The sequence below is a fragment of the Gopherus evgoodei genome, chromosome 9 (assembly GCF_007399415.2).
Source record: "Gopherus evgoodei ecotype Sinaloan lineage chromosome 9, rGopEvg1_v1.p, whole genome shotgun sequence".
NCBI classification, from domain to species: domain Eukaryota; kingdom Metazoa; phylum Chordata; order Testudines; family Testudinidae; genus Gopherus; species Gopherus evgoodei.
This window is the reverse complement of record NC_044330.1, coordinates 92586874-92607303: the sequence shown is the minus strand read 5'-3', so window position 1 is coordinate 92607303 and position 20430 is coordinate 92586874. Positions and strand designations below refer to the sequence as shown.

Genomic DNA, 20430 nt, shown 5'->3' with positions numbered 1-20430 from the left:
ATCTGGCCCAATAATTTCTAACATTAAAAGGTCCAAGATAAATTTTAACCTAAAATAGGAGACAAGGATCTTTCAGACACACGACTCAAAGCCTGCCAGAGAACAGGGCCATGACTCAACATTGCAGCCCAGCCACACACACACACACCTGTTTGACGGAGCATATTAGCTCTCTGCCAGTGGAAACATTCCCATCTTTACCTGTATCCTGGCCTAAAAAAACCAGCATCCCCTACCTGAAAGGAGGGAGAAGACTGTACTTAAAGTGCTTTCTATCCACATTCATCAATAAAGGCTGCTATAGATTGGGACATCCAAATGAGAAAGCTGCTTCTGTAGCACCTTTGGGCTTCCTTCTGGTCTGAGATATGAAAGACCAGGAAACCAGATCCCTGTGTTTTACAGCACATAATGCTAATACTGTCCCCAGCTTTCTAATTTTATTCAGGCAACATATTCAGGTATTACTGAATGCAACAGTGTCACACAGTCACCTGTGTCATGTAAAGGGTATGGAAAGATACATTGTATTGTACGTAAGCTATAACAGAACAGGGGCCTTGAGTATTTCTGAGACAGTTTATGTTAAGGAACTTACTTGGGAGGCCATACAGAGTCCTAATCGTTGCACATTCACATTTGGTTCTCTTTAATATCCATTTATGCACTTGTCCTATTGCCTATGGTCAAAGGGTAATACATTGAGACACCTTTAAGAGTGGAAATATCAACCTAAATTATTTTTGAAAATGGGATTTAGGAGCTCTTGACAGTTTTGCCATCTGTTTTAAAAACAAAACACTTCCGCGAATAATTGTCTAGACCAGATATTCTCAAACTGTGATCTATGGACCACCAGTGGTCCGCAAGCTCCATTCAGGGGGTCCGCGGATAATTCCCTCTAAAATGCGCGCCTGAGCGGCTGTATACAAGACTATGAAGGGCCACCCACCTAATCCCACACCTGCGTGGCTCCACTAATTAGGTGCCTAGACCCTGGAGAAGACGCATGTCAGGTGAGGTGGTGGCCTTGGGGGGAATACAGGGTAGGTGGGAGGGAGCAATGGGATGAGAAGAAAAGGTGGAGGGAATTGGGATGTGCAGGGCTGTGACAGCCAGAGAAAGAGGTGACTTTCCCCAGCTCCAGGGTTGCAGATGCCAGGGAGAGAGAGCCCTCCTTCCCAGCCTAAGCTCTGTGGCTGCTGTGCTGGGGAGAGAACCCCTGCCTTCTCAGTCCATGGCGGTAGGGAGAGGGCACTTCCATCACATTAGAAAGGCAAGGCTAGTGATATTAAAATATGAGTTGTGTGCTTTTATTTGTAGAACAAAAAGAGTTTATTATTAAGGGTTTTTTTTTATATAGCACTTTTATCCAAAGTGCTTTACAATAGTTAGCTAACGGTACAAACAACATTTGGAAAGGTCATTAAGTGGTCCACCGAGACCCTCAGCAATTTTCAAGTGGTCCGTGAAAAAAAAAAAGTTTGAGAACCATGATCTAGACATACTTGGGGGGAAGGGGGAAATCTATGCTAACACTTTTCAAGCCACTTGTGCGGCAGTTCTGTGCCAATCACTTGAAGTTCATGTTTATTATTTTCCCAGAGTAGATTACTTCATACTAGCTGATATGGTATGTTGAATCCCCACATGCCCACCTAATTAAAAGTAGCTCACAATTCTTTTGCTCGCCTGCTGTAAGCGCGGCATTTATTACTCCCTCAATTTTTTTATTATCAGCAAATTTTGCTGGTTCACATTTGGCTCCCACTGTTTAGGCCATTCAAGTAAATTAAAAACAGAATCAAACAATAATCCTTGTGAGACTTCACTTAGTTCTCCCTCGGTTAAACACACTGAGTTGGTCCATTATCAAGTACTTTGTGCCTACTGTTTTAAAATCTAGTTCTTTATCCATGTTCATAGCTTGCATTCTAGCTTTCAAAAGCACATAATGTGAGTGGAAACCTGCCATGTGGAACACAACTTTATATAAATCCTAACAATGTGCATGTAGCACTGCTATTGTCAATTTACAGCCAAATTCTGGTCTCCTTGCTTACTTGTAGTTCCACTGAAGCCAACGTAGCTTCTAGTGTGAAGCCCACAGGACTTGGCCTTTGGTCTGCAATAACAAAACAATGTAGACAAAAAGGATTGGGTGGCAAACTGTCTCCTTTTACAAGAGGCCTCCCGCAAATGTTTGAACATCAGCAGGCAAGCACCTGTAGCCTGATCTATAGATTATGAATACAATTCCCAGTTGTCACTTCGAGAGTCGGCAGGTTCTCATCCAAGATCAGGCCCAGTATTATTAAAATTATTAGATAGTTGGGAACCCCGATGTGCACAGGTGCAACACTCGCACTATAGGAACTCTTTTATATTTACAAATAATGTATTAATACATTTACCAAAGTAACACATACTCTAACTCAGTAAGGTAGATAGAGATAATACAGAAAGTATATCTGAACATCCATACGCACGCCATCCCTTGCAGAACAACCTGAAATGTTAGCCATTATCTTCCTCATCACCATTTCCTTCCTCCTCTTCACCAGTGGCCATCATTCTGGCCCCTCCCCAAGGGCTGCATCTCTCTTCCCTACTGCCCTGGGATACCACTTTTATAATATGTTATGCTGATGTTACCATGTCTAATGCATATTCAGTAGGGGTTTCTCCTCTGTTCCTTATTTGTATTTCATCTCCAATGTTAAGGTGCCCTTCTTCTATAGATTAGTGTATTTATGATTTCACCCCATTATAATATAAGTCAGTCTTATGGTTGGATATTCTGTCCAAAACCTTCCCAAAGCTGGTGTCAGTTCATGTTCTGTGGTTTGATGATGTCATTATGGACAAAATCCACACATTCCACCACCCCCCCACAGTCTATTTCCAGTTCCCCCAAACTTATAAATTACATAAATTTATCTATGCCAAATTCATAGGCCTCAAGCTTCATGCTAACTGCTGAAGCTGTAGTTCCTTGCATTACTGCTGAATTTAATCAAGCGGAATAAAATGCAAAACAGTGAATATAATAAAGGTAAGTTAGCCCACCAGGCTACACACCTTAATACTTGTACCTTTCCTGAATAAACTAATTATCCTCTGCAAATCCGAGTGCCTCCACCCCAGTACTAAAGACCTATGATGGACAGCAAGTCTATACAGGGAGGAATTAAAAGGTGAGATTCTGGCAGAGACTACTGGCTTCATAACATGTTGACTACGAATTAGAAAAGGGGATAAACAGAGTTGTTCATACTCAGCCCACAATCAGGCCCTAATCTCTCAATCCAAACAGGAAATTATCACTGTATCACTAATATTTCATTCTAAACAAGATTCTCTTACATTTTGGGGAGTTCTTCTTAAATGAGTCTGTAGAAAAGGGAGCAAGTAAATAGTGATGAATGTGGATGCATACTCAAAACCAGCATGTGTTAGTTTAGACCTGGATTGTGCCTTGGAATAGCAGGGAGTACATAACCGCTCTCTCCTTCTCTGTTCCATGTTAGGGATGCTTCTTATTGTTATAGGATTTCCGTTCTTTATATCAGCTCTTGACTTGTGTCCAGGTAATGCAGGAAATGCACCACAGTTGCTCCCAGGGAGAGTGAGAAAGGATTACTTGGAGCCCTGGTTTCATTTCCCCACTACAGCTGGCCATGCAGGAGAATAGCAGGCAGCACACAAGGTGCTGCCAATTATTCTCCCCAAACAACCAGGAGTCTCTCTGAAGGTCATTTGAGGGGCAGTGTGTTTCCAGGGCTCTCTTTGTTTTGGGCTCTGTTCTACAAGCATGGTTCAAGGTTAAATGAGGAAGAAAGGAAAAAAGATGGGTCCAGCTCTCACATGATCATAGAAATCCATGGCATGAACATAGATATTAGTTATAGCCATCTTCTAGTTTGCCAAATCTCACTTTCTGCCAATAATTCAAGAGATGTGCTCCAAGTCTTATCTAGCTATACTGACTGGAGAACCACATATTGGTCAAGATAGCGGAGGTGAGACAGATTGTCCTTAGTCTTCATGTTTAAGGTTAGGACAGGATTAGGATCTTCACAGTGGTAGGATTCTACCTCTGGAATTCCTTTCCTGAGCAGAGTTTTTCTGATGTTGTTTTCAAAACAGCAGCCTCCTTTTTGTTCAGGTCAACTTACTCAGCATGTTTCCTCCAACATGGGGAGGGGCAGTGGGAACAATCGCTGGTTATTTTATTAATATTTATACTTGTGTGATTTTGAATATTGGCACTTAATATATTATTTTAATAAAATGACCACAAAAAATTATTTTACATTCTGACTTTGGCTAAGCGGTGTCACCTCTTGAAAAACACTTTTAAGCAGAGTTTGTAATAATTAGTTGAGATACATTTCTGAACCTGTAATAATTCAGTACCAGCAAGCACAGATGTTTGGAGGCACATTGGTAGGTTGGAAAATTTGGCTAAATGAAGCACTAAACACCATATGGTATTATTTTAAATGGCATCACTTCAGTAAGCACCACTCTGGTAGGACTGTATAAATTACTTATTTTGAATACTCATTCAACTTTGAAACCGGCTGTTAACTATCTATGCTTCTCACTGACTTGTGAGTCAGAAACTCAGCTCACTAAGATATTGTATTTTCTTTCTAGATAGGTGTTCTTTCTACTCTAAAATTATTTTAGGGGAGATTAGAAGATATTTACCTGGTTCCTCTTTTTTCATAATTTCTACCAGTCTCTTTGCTTTAAAAACATAGCTGCAGCATTACAGAAATACCTTAACGATTCCAAGACTTAACTACCATTTTAAGACCTGTTCTTACACCTGCTTCTGCTCTTAATAATCATTACATGGCACAGTTGTTTCTATAAAAGTATAATTTATTTTTCTATGAGAAATGGCTGCAAAGCCAACTCCAGCTTCTCCACACACAAAACCACCCTCAGGGCACAAGTGACTGACAAATAGGTTCAGGTGGCTTGAAAGGACAATGTATCTTTTGTACCCATGAAATTTTCTATGTGAGCTCTGAAGCTTGGATTTCAGGAGAAAGCAAACACCATATTGTTGTAATTCTCAGTCACACCAGATACTCTCAGTTGTACAAATTTCTCATAACAGAATACATGTGAAAGACAAAGTGTTCAAATAATCAGGCAGCTCCAATTCACTGCAGCTTTTACCAAGCAAAAGATGAAGAGTCAGCTACACTATAATCAGCACATTTCCCTCTAGAACCTGCCAAGAAAAATGATGCCAGACATCTGAGTCCTACCATGGAGTAGCCATGCTTTGTGCGTATCCATGGTTATCAACTCTGCTAATGCTCCAGATGGGAAAGGAGGAGTAATTGAATGCTTTTCTGAAGTGTAATCATATTCATAAACTATTTACATGAAAATAATACCTATTGTAAACACAACCCAGGCTTGAGGAGGAATGAAAGTGGCTAAGGTCTAAGCTCATGTTTATAAAAGGTAAAAATAAAACTGAAGAAATACGAATGGGAAATTTGCAATTGGGAATAAGAATCTGAGAGTGTTTTACTATATACAGCAAAATAAATGAATACATTTTGTTCTAGCATTACTTAATAGTAGAAAATGAAATCAGGGGCAAGTGCACCCTAACAAAATACCAATGTGCACATAAAGGCCTGGAAAAGAGGAGGGTTGGTAATGTGGCTGGGTGAGAGATTGAGGACAAGGAATTTTTCCCCATACCCTTGTACTTCAGAGGATTCCCTCATACAATCTGAGTCCTTGTGATCCCTTAGTACAGGAACTGAAAGAATCTGCCTTTGTCATCTAAAAAGGGTATGGAGAAGCATGGCCCAGCCTGTCCCTCTACCAACCAATGAAGCACGGCCAATATGTGTGGGAGGGCGAGGAGCAGAGACACAGAAATATTTAATGAATCCAGATACTAAAGAAAAGACACAATTACTCTGTAAATATATCTCAGCATGGGAAGCTTGGAGTAGAGCCCTAGCCCTACAGCTTCCAAATAGAGACTTATTTGTACCAATGTTTATAAGGTGGTTGGCGATATATATATGAGAGACAGACAGAACTGGGTGAAACTCGTAATTTCCAGTTCAGGGGGAATTTTGACATTTTGAAATATGGTTTTGTTCCTATATGAAACAAAGTCATATCTTTAAAGATATCCTCCAACCTGAAAATTCCATAACATTCTGTTTTGGAAACACCAACACATGGTGTTTCTGAAACAAAATATGCTCCCTGGATCCTGGCAGCTATAGACTGAAATGTACATGGTTCTTGTCAGTTTCACTGCTCCCCACCACGGAACAGTGTGGGAACCTGGGGAGCCAGCTGTCCTGGTAGTCTGAAAGTCCTGGGATCCCTGATTCCAAGGAAGACCGCATGGTGGGGCTGTCTTCGAGCCATGGACAGCCCTGACAGGAAACCAGGGAGGTTTTTCTTGGAACCCTGCCTGTTAATTAGTAGAAGGTTCATTGAATCAGATATGCTTCTGTGAAACTCTGTTTCATTGGGAAATTACCAACCAGATCTCTATATAGATGTAAAATATCATTAGTGTCTTAGGTAACTAAATTAATATGGAACTTTTCATCCCATTTCTAATTTCAATTAGCTTGTGAAGTTCAGGGCAGGTTAGAAAGTTCTTGTTTCAAAACCTAAAAGAAAAGATCAGATGAAACCATAACTACTGTACATGTTGACTTTAGCAGCACAGAAGTCTGCAGTTTATTGCTTTGTCTCTGATGAAGTGCATTGCAATCAATGAGAATTATTGCAAAGGAGTCAGGAGACAATTGTGCAGAAATGTCAAAAATGCAAAATTTGGAAAAACTGGATGAATTAGAAATGGTTGTATTCATTTTGAAAGGGTTTGCAAATTATAGTGATACCAACTCAGTTTTAAGTTCGATCTCAAATCTTTTGCTTTAAGCAAGGCCAATTCTAGGGCTTTACACACAGAATTTCCTAGTACTTGCAGCATTTCATTCTGTAAGCCGCCTGACCCTTATTTTTGAATTCACATGCATGGCGGTTTTATGTTCATGTTACCAATACAGACAACTTGTTTTAAGCCCATTCCCTGTTTCGAAGTCTTCAAAGAGCAGTACTTTAAGGAATATAGTCATAGGTACTTGTTACCAGTCAATACTGGTGTTTGATTGCTAAAGCTTCTGAGGCTGGGTAGAGGGTACTCTTCAAAGCACTGAAAATCACTACCATGGAATCATTCACTAAGTCTGGAGATTGAGTGGTTTCTGATTGGATATGTGCAAGTGTCATCATTTTTGTTTAGCAAGGGTTCGTTCATCATTTTCTTAAGATTCAATCTGCATGAGTACATCTCACATTTTGGGCTCAAATTTCCTGTGAATATAAGGCAAAACCATAGTTTGGCTTAAGTTCACTCACAACCAAACCTTCTAAAATGTTGAATTTGCACAATATCCAAAACCAAGCAAATGCCATGGGCGTTTGGTTTCAATGTGAATATTTCACTAAGCTCTAGCTTATACAGAGTGTCTTCGTAAGAGAATTAATTTTTTCCTCTGTTGTGCTACGTCCTATCCCCTCTGAAAGAAGATGGACATGTGATTTTATATTATGTTTAGGTTACTGGTCAGAATGAACAGTTGGTGGTGGCAAGATTATCACACCCGACAAGACATCAGAGATTAATCATTCTTTTGTAATAAATATGATTAAAGGTTATTCTGTTTTTAAGTTTTATTCCCATGTCTGATAGACACATGAATTTTGAAAAATAGGAGGAAGCTGAACAGAATTGTAAATGGAACTTCCATAAAAATCCTTGTTTTTTGGGGGGTATTCCTGAGAGATTTTATCTTTATATATTATAAACACTTGCAAACGTTTATAAAATATTGAAAGTGGGAAAAATCATGAACATGTTTTGCTGGAGCAAAATTCTGACCACAAAGCCAAATGAGTCTCTGTCTTTCTTATGGACATCTGTGGGAATTTCCCAAATAAATCTGTTAGTCTTTAAGGTGCCATTGGACTCCTTGTTGTTACTGTCATGAAGGATCCAATTATACATCCCCTGATGTTGCCATACTGAGCCCCTGTTCTGTGCTAGAATCCCAGGATTTAACTTCAGAACTCTCCATGAACTCTCCAACACTGATCATGCAGCAGGGTAAAGAGTTCTAGAACATCCAAAGTCATGGGCACGAAGAAACAAAAAACACCATCTTGTCACTGAATCTATTATTTCCATTGGAGCTATGGCAAGGCGATCTTAATTATAAGGTAAATCGACCCTGTATGAGGTCTTCCCAATTATTCGTGTCCTACCTGCAGTTAGGTCATTCAAAAATCAGAACAGTTTGTTTATGCTACAATGGCAGTATATGCTTTTAAGAAACAAACTTGCAATGGTATATAGAATGAGCTTCTCTCAAATCAACCTATTTAAGTAGTAAAACTGTCACTTAAATAGGACATTGTGTCTATTAAGCTGCTATTGAGTTTAATGATTAGTGCTATTGAAGTAAATGGGAAAACTCTTAGTAGCATACAGTAGGACAAGTATCAGACCCTTAGATTGTAAAACTATTTGTCTGTAACTGCCACACACCTCTACAGTTCTGTATAAATAATAAATTATGGTAACTAAAAATAAAATAAAAAGGAAAATCAGATAAATTATAAGGTGCGACTGACAGTTGTAGGGAATGATGTATTTTAGTGAACATATTACTGTAATTAGTGACTTCAATATTCCTGGGCATATTGCCTTCTGCAAGCAAGCTCTGCTCAGCATAGGACAATTGTGGATGTTTTAATGAGCCTGTTATTGCTCCCTGATACATGCAAGTAGCCTAGAGGGTATTTTAATTTGCACAAGCAGCACTTGGCCCCTAGAAAGCCATATAGCAGCTAAGAAATGGTATAGCAGAGCAGAGTTATCACACACCATCTCTCCCCCAACTCATCTCCTATGCCAAGATGGTGCTGGTGGTGAGGGAAGTTGTTATATATGGTGCCTTTACCAACTTTCTGCCAGCTGAGAGTTTCCCCAACCTTTAGGAATTCACAGCTGGCTAGTTACAGCCAGATTCTGGTTGAGCACAAATTGAGACTATATAAAGAGGGCCTTTGTGATAGACTGACAGTATCTTCTAATATCCTGATCAAATCTTATGGAATTAAGAACTTTATTGACTTAAGCTGAATCTTGTTGAATTAGGGGTACATTGTATTTAAAAGGCAATTGTTTATGTGTTACTGTGGAACTGTCTGTATTTCCCTGGGATAGAGAATAGCAGGGCAAATCACTGTATATCTATATCACTATCACTGTATATCTATTAGTGAGGAGCATAATGACGACTCTGGCCATTTGAAAAGCTAAAAGTACGTAATCGAACAATTATTAGTGTTATGCTGCCTGATGGCACTATTTGTCAAGAGATTTATATGATGGGCAATTATATCCACTCAACCTTGAAGGATAGATAATTTTATCTTCTTGTGGGAACGAATTACCCTTATATTTAATTTTTAAATTTCAAAAGTTTAGCTTCTCTATTTTTATTAGTTACACCTTCCAAATTAAAGACTTCCTAGAAGACTTGCTTTGTCACCATAGAACATTAATCAGTTTCTCCAGGGTACATTTTGGGACAATTACCATTGCCAGTTTGCTGTCTCAATTACAAAGTGAAGAAAGAAATGGGACATTTCTTTAAATTTGTGTTTATTGAAGAATGGCAATGTGTCCCTATTAAGTTTGCAGAATGTATATAATAGCAGACCTAACCAGTGGTGGGAGAAGCTTAAAAAGTTTTCAAAAATCGTTAGAATCTTTTAAAGTTGTCCATGTTTTTAAATGTATAATTTTATTTATGTATTTTAATGTAAGGGTATCTGAGTATTTATCCACATGGCGTGAAGAAACAGGCTATAGAAACATAGATTTCCAAGACCTGTGGCCTTGCTTCTAAATTGCTTTCAAACTTCCAAGGAGTATTGGGGAAAAAATCTAGTGTGATGTTAGCTAGGTAAAGAAAAAATAGTTCTGGATGGAATTCATCTCATAACAGAGAGATCGTACAAAGACACCTGTAGCACTCAAATGCTATGTTAAGGGCCACATTCTCAGTTAGTATAAAACATATTTACATCAACTGAGGATCTGACCCTTAACATAATATTTAAGTGGTACGGGGCCCCTATGTAATGGCACTGCATTGAGGCAAATTTCACCCTCTAGTTACATATTTCTTCTACAAGCCACTTCAAAACTTTAGATGTGATGTCTAGCCTTTGTTTTTATCAAGTGCACTCAAACCATTGGGAGAAAAGTTTTTTTGCCATCTAGATTCCACGATGCTCCCTTTTCACATTGTAAAGGTTCTTGGGGCAGCAAAATACCTAGAGCCGACCCTGACTGTGCATCCTTATAATCAGCTAAATTGATTGAAAAAATACAGCATTCAATGCACTTTTATATGCAGTAATAAGTACACTGTTCTTGAATTACATTTAGTTAGAGGTTATGTCTGAGAACAACCTGAGCATCTTCCTGGGGACCAGTGCATCTGGTTTCATGTTGACAATAAAGAAGGTATTTCACCCTTTTTCAGACAGTTGACCCGTAGATGTGATCCTGGGGCTCAGGACAACATTCAGTAGAATACAAACTACAGAAGTTTGCTTAAGCCACACTATTATACAGTTTGTGCAAATAAGTCTGGTATATTTTAAGCAAAAATATAAATAGTTAAAAAATAGAAACAACTTACTTCATAGACATTTAAAACAATTTATTTTTACTATATTTTTTACAACTGCAACTATTGCATACTCCATATCTTTGTTCAGGAGATAAAAGCACAGTCCATTACAGGAGAAACTATATCACAATAAGATAGCCTGAGTAAAATATTTTCATACAGCAAAAGAGGCCAAAAAAGTCCCAGGCTTCTAAAATTATATGGTCTCATGGTGTGATGTGTTTTACATGCACTCTGACTAATTTTCAGAAGTGACAAATACTGGCAGCTCCCATGAACTATAGCCACTGTGCTGTTCCAGAAGAATGTACAACTTTGGGTATCTTAAAATAAAGCTCACTGAAGTCAAAGAGAGATCCAGAAAAGGCACAGGCATATAACTACATCTAAAGACAAACAGAAGGCAGGATCAGGTAACCAACAAGAACATGTGGTTTATTTAATTTGTTATGGACAGTTCTCCAGGGTTTCACTTTTAAGGGGCATCTCTTTGTTGCTAAATAAGATTTTAGTGATAACTGTTCAGGAAAAAAATATTTAATGTGTTAAAGCATCCAAAGATTTAGAGAATGCAGGGTACAGAGCACATCTCTAAATACTTCCTAAAATGTGGACACATACATTATTTAAATCGCAGCAAAGGTGGTTTAGTTTGGACAGTAGGAAAAACTTCCAAACTGTCAGAGTGAGTAAGCACTGGAATAAATTGCGTAGGGAGGCTGTGGAATCTCCATCACTGGGGATTTTAAAGAGCAGGTTGGACAAACACTTGTCAAGGATAATTTAGATAACACTTAGTCCTGCCTTGAATGCAGGGGACTGGATTAGATAACCTCTCGAGGTCCCTTCCAGTTCTATGAGCCTATGATTATGCATTAGTTGACACTTCCATTGGTCTTCAAGAGTAGTCCTCAGCCTAGCCTAAGGTAACAAATACATATATGACTGTAGAAAGGTCTCCATTTGAGATGAATGGATAAAATATCTTGCCTAGATGAAGATGGAAAAAAAGTGCTTCCGAGCACTATGTGAAATTCACAACCAGAGAGAAGTGTAGGACAGCGATGAGAGAGCAAAATAGTTTAATAATAGGCAGGTCACATCAGGATAGGCTGATATTTAAGCTTGCATAAGATACTCATAAAATCTTGTTATATGGTCTGTATTCTATTCTCAGTTACATATGGGTGCACTTCCCAATGATTTCAAAGGGGACCTATGTGCTTATATTTAAGGGCAGATTCTGTTTGTTACGCATAACCCGCATGCCTCACTAATATACTATGTTTCTACAAGCCTGAAAAGACACACTCTTACAATGCTATGATTTGCTTTAAGTAAGAAACACTAGCAAATGTTTCATTCTCACCATAAACTCTGTTTCTTCCTGTTCACCCATTATTGTTTTTCTTGTGAAGTTTCAAAAAAATCACTCACTAAAGCTACCTACAACTTAATTAAAATACACATTATTGTCAGGTTTATATAGAAACTCTGTGATGAAATAAGTAGCCTCTAGCTTTTCAACCAATCACAATTAAATTTGTCAATATGCACTAATGCTGAATTATATGAAGATGAAAACAAGAATAAATAAACCAATTTAACTTGCTACAGCTAACTCCACACATAAAGTAGCATTCTGTGCTGTATCTGAGCTGGAAAATCAGCCATGAACTAATTATCCAAAACTGTCAATTGTGAAACATAGTATAAAATTGAAAACTCCAGATAAATTTAAATCTAGTTTTGTTTAACATAATGGGTGAGATCCTGTCTCCTCTGAAGGTAATAGGAACTTTGCCATAGGTTTCAATGGGAATAGGATTACACCCAATCTATAAGAATTCTATCACCCTTACAGAAACAGAAGAGGCTTAGCAGAAAACATGTGGCTGCATAAGAGTCTCCAAAACTGAGTATAATCTTTCATCTGAAAGATTTGGGTTTTTTCAGCTGTTATCAGTGCTCTTGCTACCTTGGCCAGCAGAGATAATATAAGTGGTAACAGAGTATGTAGTTTTTCTCCCTGGATGCTAAACATATCATTGTACCTAACTGAGTTGTCATCTTCATCATCATGTTCCCATTACGCCTCTGGTATTTAGGGCAGCAACGAAGCTCCTCCACTCCTGTCTGTTTCTGTTTCTAACGTATACCATCCTAGAACTGAATCACCCGAAGGTTATTCCAAATTCTAAAGCCGTCCATTCACACTAGTCAATCAGCTTTCCATTGCAGTAGGATTAAGCCTTCAGGAATATTCACTCACTGCACAGAATTCTCCATTTCACAATAAAGATTATTTCACAATAATTTGCCACTAACATTCCTGTTTACTTGGAAAAAAGTGCCCCTCACCTTTAGGAGATTTTATAATAAGGCACAGGATTAACTTGAAGGAGATAGTACCAAATCATTACCCAACAGAAAATCATTTGTCTGGTGTGTTTTTTTTTAAACCTAGTTACCAGTCACATCAGCAGCTCCTTGAACTGAAAGAAATCGAGATGGTGGGAATATATTCAGTTTCTTTTCTTTGTGGTTGGACAGCATGTGGTGTTTAGACAGCATATGTACTTCCTGTCTCATGCAGCAAGAACCTTGGAGCAGAACTGATGGAAAGAATTACTAGGAAGGCTTATTTACTCCCCAAGACTTCACTTTAGTTCGTTGGGAGGAGTTTAGAACCTGAGAGGTTGTACACAGATAACTGGTGGAGCAAGGGGTATTAGGTGGTATTAGGTCTTCAGCTGTCCACTATCCCTTGCTGTCCAAGCCTTCAATATACAATTTAAGTCAGGATTTACTATTTCAATGGTTCTGTATATAAAACGATTAAGAAAAATCAATAAGAAATTCAAGTTGACAGTGCCCCCGTAAAGCACAAACAAAGCCAACAGTTAATTAGTTTCTTTGCAACAGTTGTGTGTGGGGGGGGGGGGGTTCATGCAACTTCACCCTGTTGAGGTAAATGATAAAACTCCCCACTGACTTCAAAAGGGCCAGGACTGCACTCAGAGTCTTTCATATAAAGAGTAGCCCCTATCCTGCATTCCTTGTGTAACAGAAAGTTCCACTAAAATTTATGGAAATGTTAGGAGCACAGGAAATGAAAGACCAACCTTTCTGGAGAGGAAAGTATAAAAAAAATTGCCTTTTTTTAAAACACAAAATTCACAAATTTAACTATATTTAGCAAAAGGTCAGACTCCATCAAAACATGAACAAGTAATGAAATTTCACTGCGTATTTGAGATTTCTCATAGAAGTTCATGAGAGGAGAATTGAGTTTACAACATGTTTCCTTTGATAGGATGACGAGTCTTGTGGATAAGGGGGAAGTAGTGGAGGTGGTATACCTAGACTTTAGTAAGGCATTTGATACAGTCTCGCATGATATCCTTATCAATAAACTAGGAAAATACAATTTAGATGGGGCTACTATAAGGTGGGTGCATAACTGGCTGGATAACCGTACTCAGAGAGTTGTTATTAATGGTTCCCAATCCTGCTGGAAATGTATAACAAGTGGGGTTCCGCAGGGGTCTGTTCTGGGACCAGCTCTGTTCAATATCTTCATCAACGATTTAGATGTTGGCATAGAAAGTACGCTTATTAAGTTTGCAGACGATACCAAACTGGGAGGGATTGCAAATGCTTTGGAGGACAGGGTCAAAATTCAAAATGATCTGGACAAATTGGAGAAATGGTCTGAGGTAAACCGGATGAAGTTCAATAAAGACAAATGCAAAGTGCTCCACTTAGGAAGGAACAATCAGTTTCATACATACAGAATGAGAAGAGACTGTCTAGGAAGGAGTATGGCAGAAAGAGATCTAGGGATCAGATTGGACCACAAGCTAAATATGCGTCAACAGTGTGATACTGTTGCAAAAAAAGCAAACGTAATTCTGGGATGCATTAACAAATGTGTTGTAAACAAGACATGAGAAGTCACTCTTCTGCTCTACTCTGTGCTGGTCAGGCCTCAGTTGGAGTATTGTGTACAGTTCTGGGCACCGCATTTCAAGAAAGATGTGGAGAAATCAGAGAGGGTCCAGAGAAGAGCAAGAAGAATGATTAAAGGTCTTGAGAACATGACCTATGAAGGAAGGCTGAAAGAATTGGGTTTATTTAGTTTGGAAAAGAGAAGACTGAGAGGGGACATGATAGCAGTTTTCAGGTATCTAAAAGGGTGTCATTAGGAGGAGGGAGAAAACTTGTTCACCTTAGCCTCTAATGATAGAACAAGAAGCAATGGGCTTAAACTGCAGCAAGGGAGATTTAGGTTGGACATTAGGAAAAAGCTCCTAACTGTCAGGGTAGTTAAACACTGGAATAAATTGCCTAGGGAGGTTGTGGAATCTCCATCTGTCATAAACAGATAAGTAAGAGTTAATAGAACAGAAGTACTTCATATCTCTTTTGCCTGTAAAGGATTAACAAGATCAGTGAGCCAGGCTGTCACCTGACCAGAGGATCAATCAGGGGACAGGATACTTTCAAATCTTGAGGGAGGGAAGTTTTTGTGTGTGCTGTAAGTGTTTGGTTGTTGTTCACTCTGGGGGCTCAGAGGGACCAGACGTGCAACCAGGTTTCTCTCCAATCTCTCCGATACAGGCTCTTATAAGTTCAGAATAGTGAGTACCGGGTAGATAAAGCGAGTTAGGCTTATGTTTGTTTTCTTTATTTGCAAATGTGTATTTGGCTGGAAGGAGTTCAAATTGGTATTTTGCTGAAAGGATTTTAATTTGTACTTGTATACTTAGGCTGGGAGGGTATTCCCAGTGTCTATAGCTGAAAGACCTTGTACCTATTCCATCTTAAATTTACAAAGATAATTTTTACTGGTTTTTTTCCTATCTTTAATTAAAAGCTTTTCTTGTTTAAGAACTTGATTGTTTTTTTATTCTGGTGAGACCCCAGGGGACTGGGTCTGGATTTACCAGGGAATTGGTGGGGAGAAAGGAGGGAACGGAGAGAGAAAGGTTATTTTCTCTCTGTGTTAGGATTACTTTCTCTCTCAGGGAGAGTCTGGGAAGGGGAGAGAGGAGGAGGGGGGAAGGCGGATTTTCCTCTCTCTGTTTTAAGATTCAAGGAGTTTGAATCACAGTGATCTTTCAGGGTAACCCAGGGAGGGGAAGCCTGGGAGAGGCAACGGTGAGGGAAAGGGTTTACTTTCCTTGTGTTAAGATCCAGAGGGTCTGGGTCTTGGGGGTCCCCGGGCAAGGTTTTGGGGGGACCAGAGTGTACCAGGCACTGGAATTCCTGGTTGGTGGCAGCACTACAAGTACTAAGCTGGTAATTGAGCTTAGAGGAATTCATGCTGGTACCCCATCTTTTGGACGCTAAGGTTCAGAGTGGGGAATTATACCATGACACCATCTCTGGAGATATTTAAGAGTAGGTTAGATAAATGTCTATCAGGGATGATCTAGACAGTATTTGGTCCTGCCATGAGGGCAGGGGACTGGACTCGATGACCTCTCGAGGTCCCTTCCAGTCCTAGATTCTATGAATCTATTTTTGCAGAGAGCAAAAGCTAATGATTCTGCAGAGCTCTAAAAAAAAACAGATGGAATTAGTGCTGTATTAGCTATACACACGATTGTGATGTTGTTTACTATTCTTATAAATGTCTAATAAATATAAACAAGACTGTGCACCACTTTATAATTAAGAACAAGATAGTCATTAAATAAGAGGAGAAGATTTTCAAAACAACCATTCCAAAGTTCCTGTTTTATGTGCTTTAATTCTATGTTTTATCTTTATAATTAGACACAGACCAGGAATTACCCAGTGACATGAAAACAAATACATTTGCTAGGTGAGGAAGAAGTAGCATGAGGCATAATTTCTGAAACAAAGAAAGTTAGACTACTGTAAATAAGCACATTAAATGACTCCTATGTTAATTACAGTGTCATTGTTATGGCTTTCAAACAAAGTACTAAGGACGCTACAGGAGATAAATTCCAAACAGCAAGTAGACAATAAAAGGACTAATTTTACATGTTTACCAACATTTTATTTGCCAAATATACAGCAGATTCAATTAAAATGAAAGTGAGTTTATGAAGGGAGGCATTATAAAAGAGAGGAAAGCCCAAGCAGTTGTAAAATGCAAGAGTTCAGGGCATATAATGTATCTTGTTATAGTATGCTTTTCGGACTTAAAAAAATACCTTCAAGGTTATATAAAACAGCTTTCAACTTCCTCTTGGCCATGGACAGAGATTTCATTGGGAATAACTAAACGGTATCTACTCATAATGAGACACACATTAAAGCCTTCATTTCTACACTCCATTAGGGATCTATTTAAACATAGGCTCACCTAAAAAAAAACAACAAACCACTCACTATATTTCTAAGGTAAGTCATGTCATCAAAAAGAGTAAAAAGGAGACTGTTCAAGGGCACACAAGAAATTATTACCCAAGACCCATCCCAACTGTAGTAGCTACTTTGGAAAAGTCTAGATAAAATACTAAGTGCAGAGAACAAAAAACTCCTTGATCCGTGAAAGCTGGTATAGACCAAAGTACTGCATTCCCAAAACACAATCTCAGTACAATTTCGATGGAATCCTCACAAAGCGACTTCAGAGATCTCCTTTTTGTCAGATTGCCTGGTTCCAGGTGCCCAAAAATAAAAACGAAATGTACAGCTTTAAAGCTTCATTTCATTGCTATGACTAGAGAAATGACTAGGAAGCTTTCAAGAGAAATCAAGTTACTTTCAGTGTTCAATTTAGCGTTCTCTTCAAAAGAATCTTGCAATTCCCAATGTTTTTAGACCTCTAAAAAAAATCCTCTGTATTAACCAGCCACATTTCACCCTGCCAGAAGAACTGTAGAAGAGAGTACATCTTAAATAACAAATGGAAGATCAGATGTTCAGCTTTGCTGAGGTATGTATTAATATTTTAGTGAGTCAAAATTATCCTTTTTACCAAATGAAAATATTTATGTTCCCCCTGGCATTATGAGTTAGTACAGTCACTAATATTTATCAAATACAATATTTTCCTAACATTTCCCAGAGGGCAGGCTGTCACGTTTTGGGGTGTAGCCCAGACCAGTGAGAGGCTGTGTCACAGCATGCTCTGTAACACTGGGTGTCTTAAATGCTCTGCTGCTGTGGCCCGCAGCCCAGACACGAACAGCCAGCAGACAAATATTCCCTGAGTGTCTGTGTGCTGTGCAGCCCTGGTTCAGCACTCTGACCCCAGCAGCCTGCCTACAACACAATAGCCTCATCCTCGTCTCCATCAGCCTCAGTTACTACTTGGAGGGTGACCCAAATACATCCCCAGCCCTGAATTTCCCCCAAAACCCTCTGCCCTGAAGTGTTCAACCCTCTCCTGGACTACTTCAGGCAAATAATCATGTTTGTTACTCCTCTAAAGAAACAAAAGCACACTGTATTACTCTCCATACATCTTCCTAAACTCGCTGTTTTGTCCCCAGACTCAGGATAACCTCATGCCGTTCTTCTCATCCCATGGACTTCCCATCCTCCAGCTGATTCATATGTCTATGGGGATTCCATTGTTTTTGGTCACACCTGGCTTAATTTCATTGGAGAGAGGTAGGCAGCTGCCTTCCCTCCTGTCTGGGAGAAGACCTCTTTCTCCTTTTGTTTGGTCACAGACTTTAAAGTATAATATCAGTGAGTATTCATAGTTCCCCATCTAGCATTAATACATACATTTTACCATGATATCAATCCTCAGTGTGTCGTTCTCATTCACAAAATACTTTACTTGATACACTTTTATATGCAATCATATTGTATGCAATCAGTTGATTCAATTACCTATCATTGGAGGTTCAGACTTTATAGTTAAGAGGCTCTCCAACTCCCTTAGTTACTTTGCCTATCCTTTATGTAAATAAGCCTTCATTATCTCTGTATGACATTGAGGCAGGTCAAACAAATGAATACACATTCCCTTGTCTAGGGCAGCGTGGGCTTATGCATTGTTTGCCAAACACGTTTTAAGAACATAATTCTACCACATATTTATAACTCTCTGTACACACCCCATACATATATGACATCCTTCATTTGGATGATTTAGTTGGGGAGTTGGGGATTGGTCATGTTTTGAGCAGGGGGTTGGACTAGATGACCTCCTGAGGTCCCTTCCAACCCTGATATTCTATGATTCTATGACACAAGAATCTTAATAATCAGTGAATTATTAGTTTTCTATGATATATTACATGCCACTTTTTGGGGTATATTTCATGACAACTGTGTGTCAGCTATAGTGAATATGTCAGGCCTGACAAGCATTGCTGATACAGAGTAGTGAACCACTAAAGGGGCTCTGAGTCACAGAGACAGTAAAATTATTCTTGGTAAGTCCTGAGCACTTATCAGCATTACATTATTTCAGTTCAAGTATTATTGACTTGACTGAAGTAGCATCTGAGAAGAGAAATTGACATCATCTATCTGGGCAATAGGTCTATTTCTCTTTTTTGTGTTATAATTCTTAACCACTAACCAGAATAAAGCCCACCCTGCCACACAGCTATTAAATTTCTCTGTGCTAACAAACATTTTCAGAATGGTCAGCTGAGATTTTGAGAAGAAAGTAGCAGAGGGCTACTTTCATTATACACATATAGCACAGATGTAAGTTGATATAACTAGATAGTGTGCAGCCACACACTCAAAACATAATACTGACGTTCTCCAAAGAAAAGCCTCTACTAGTATTCGTGATTCAATGACCAAAAAAAAAGAGAAGTTATAAGTAAAAGAAATGATTTTGCCTGCAATAATGAGCAGAGCGAAGAGAAAAACAGAGAGAGCAAGGATAGGCCTAAAATCCTCTAAACCTGTAACTGCTGAATTCCTAGCACTTAGCGGGATCTCAATCCTTAGCAGCATCAAAGGTGTGTTAACATCATTACTCTTATGCTTCTTTGAAGATGGGATCATTTCTTTGACAGGAAAACAAAATTAATAATTGCAGATATTCAGTAGATCTGTTCCATTTAAACTAAAGCATAGTTTAAGTAGATAGAAAAGTTTAAGTAAAGGCAACATCCTTCATTCATTGGATAAACCAATGAGAGCTTTGGGTACACAAGGAACACAGGATTCAGCCCTAAAACTGACCCTCCATTGAGATAGACAGCACTTTTTGCTTCATATGAAAATGGAGGATTAAGAGACAAAATATTTGGGCTATAATATGTGGCAGCTATCTTGAGCAAAACCGAGCACTTCCCTTCACAGAATATAAATGCAGCTTTTGGAAGGCTCTTGATATACAAAAAAAAGCCTTTTCTACCTGGACTATTTTAGCAGAGAAGCACTATTAGTATTTGCATGTGTGTGTGCACGCACACACACGTGTTCTGACAGATGTTCTGGATACACAGATATGGGGCCTGGTTCTCCATTGTTTTACATTTTGTGTGCTGATTTAGACCTAGGCAATATGATGCCATTGTGTTCTGGAAGAAGTTCACCCACTTTTGCCCAAGTGTACAGCTCTGCATCAGGTGTGAGGCAGTACAGAAGGAGCATCATTATATACTGATAAATGCTTATTAGCATCCTTTGGAAAAGAGGCATGTCATGAACAAACATAACTTGTTCTAATCCTTTTTAATATGTG

At 38.8% G+C, this 20430-nt stretch overlaps 1 protein-coding gene across 7 annotated transcripts in view; it reads right to left on the bottom strand.

The window, feature by feature from the left end:
* Positions 1–20430, bottom strand: part of TENM1 (teneurin transmembrane protein 1) — a 1405227-nt gene that overhangs the window by 1283745 nt on the left and 101052 nt on the right. The gene's annotated exons all lie outside the window — the stretch shown is intronic.